This window comes from Rhinopithecus bieti, unplaced genomic scaffold, assembly GCF_001698545.2.
Source record: "Rhinopithecus bieti isolate Rb0 unplaced genomic scaffold, ASM169854v2 scaffold_22746, whole genome shotgun sequence".
Classification (NCBI taxonomy): domain Eukaryota; kingdom Metazoa; phylum Chordata; class Mammalia; order Primates; family Cercopithecidae; genus Rhinopithecus; species Rhinopithecus bieti.
Genome location: NW_016810661.1, coordinates 37,987 through 40,721, shown reverse-complemented (window position 1 = coordinate 40,721; position 2,735 = coordinate 37,987).

The following is a 2,735-nucleotide window of genomic DNA, read 5'->3' as shown; positions in this document are numbered from 1 at the left end:
TTCCTGCTTCTATGAAGCTTGGTAATTATTATTAAAAGTTAGGTTAAAAGTTAGGTAAGTGCTATTTATTAAATAATAGAATGATTGTGATTTTTATTTCTAATTTCTACTTTTACTTTTTTATTTTTAGTTTTGTGTACATTCCAGTTTTTAAATGATTTCTACAATTAAAACATTTTAAATTTAATTATATATATCTATTTTATGGTAGAATTATATTTTAAATGTACCTTTAAAGATTAAACTGTTTTGCTCTTTTCCAACAAAAATTCTCCAAAGAGTTATTTACATTCACTGTCTGCAATTCTTTTGTTCTCATTCTCTCTGAATTTATTTTCATCTGGAATTTATCTCAACAGGACTTTAAAATTACTCTCATAAAACCATTCAATGATCCTACATTGCTAAATTCAATGTTTATTTCTTGCTTCTTTTATTGACCTATTAGCAGCATTTGAAAAACTTAACTCCCTTGAAATTCTTTCTGCACTTGGCCCCTAGAATTCTATGTACATCTGGTTTCCCCTTATGTAACTGTTTGGTTGTTTTCGATCTCCTTTTTTTGGACTTAATTCTTCTCCTCAGCCTCCTGTTAATTGTCAGTTTCCTTTGAGCACTGTCCTTGATCACCTTTCTCAGTCTACACACTCTCACTGTGCACATCCCAAATCTGACTTAAGTCTCTTTCATAAGTTAACAACTCTGAAATGCAAATCCTTACATTATCCTGGAATGCAGAAATATGTTTACTACCTTCTTGACATCTACCCTTGATAATCTAACAGGCATATCAAATTGGACCTGTCTACAGCTGAACACTTCACCTCAATTCTACCCCAAATTGACCTTTCTAGAATCCACTTTATCTAAATTAATGGAAATTCTGTCTCCAGTGGTTCAAGCTAAACACTTTAAAGGCATCCTCGACCTCTCTCTTTTTCATTTTAACAAATTATTTAACACTTTAAACAATTATGGCAGCTCCACCTTTATTTTATGTCTAGAACTTAAGACTCACACCTTTTATTAGGAAAGCAATTAATGCCCTATTCTGGGCCATCATTGTCTCTTGCCCTCAAGGTACTTACAATGCCTATAAAGTCTTCTGTGCTTAGCCCCCAGTTAATTATCATTTACTATTACTTTGTTCCTGTTTCACCACTCTACCATAACAGGAAACACTCTCCAGCTTCAGGGCTTTTGTGCTTGCTCTTTCCTCTGTCCACATCCCCACTTCCCGATCAATTCCCACAACCCAGCTATGTACTTGGTACTTCCTTCAATTATTTTCTTGCTTTAATTGAAACTTCTCTGTGCCTCCCATGCTGCTTATATAACTGATCACCTTTCTCTAGTCTTTCCAGTTCTCATTGCCTTTGGTTTTCTGTGATAGCCTATAGTTTGTTTTTTGATCATGTATACTTTTTATCTGTCCCTCTTACAGAAACTAAGCCCTAAGAAGACAGTAATTGTTTTTATTCCCTAATGTATTCTCAGCACCGAAAATACCTGACAGCAACACACACACACACACACACACACACACACACACACACAAATTTGTTGGAAAAGAGCAAAATGTTTAACCTTTAAAAGTGCATTTTAAAATATATTTCTATCATAAAATGTACATTTAAAACAAAATTAAATGTAAAAGGTGTTCACATTATACAAATCATTTAAAAATTGGAACATAGAGAAGAAAGTTAATGAATAGAAAATATAAATAAAAATCACTGATATATATATTTAAATCAATGTGTGAGAAATTAATACATATATATGTGCACATAGAGGTAAACATATCTGTCTGCCACTCACTCCAGAAGAAGTCAGGCTTTCATCACTTTCACAAATTATTCTGTAGATGGGTGACTTTCTTCCCAATAAATAGCAAGTATATTGTCAGATTTGGGATTCTATATATTTTTCTCAAATCTTATTTCATTAGCAGTTTATCAGTTAGGAAACATATTCTGGATAGGCTTTTAAAAAATTGTTCTAGACCTAATTTTCTGATAATGCTGCACACTGACAAACTAGTTAACTTTCTTGCCATGGGGTATTGCTGAGTCAAGTAAATATTCTTTTAGACCAATCAGATCATTCCTGGAAGCAATACTCCAGTAGTGACAGTCACAAAATCCATTAGAGAATCTACCAAGACACATTTCATCAGCTTTTTGGATTTTATTTTAAATAGTCAAATAAATGAAAACTTCTATCTAAATTCCATCACAAAGAGATTACTGTCTTCACAATCCATACATACTATTTGAAAGATTTAGCATTACCTAGTTTAATAGCTATATGTTATACCTTTGTTTTGTATTAGTTGCTTATTTAACTTTTTCTATCTTTCAAGAAAATAAGTAGATCCAAGAAGAATACTTCATCTCTTGAAGACCTTTTCTTACCTACTTTTCTGCCCTAATTTCTTAATATCTTTATTTTTCATGTAAAATTCCAGGAATATTGATGTGCCCTTTTGGATTTTGATTCTGAGGCGCAGCTTATTTTTGCCTTTGCCAGTTGCTTGTATTAATTCACATTTTTTTTACTCTTATTTTATTTCTTGAACACTTATGATGTGTCTCATATTGAATTCTATGTGAGAGGGACCCAAAAATTCAAATACCCTACCAATATGCTGTGTTTTGTTCTTTTCATAAATTGTGTCACAGAGAAAAATTTTAGTTTTAAATAAATGTGAACACTTAAGGTTTATGGTAAAT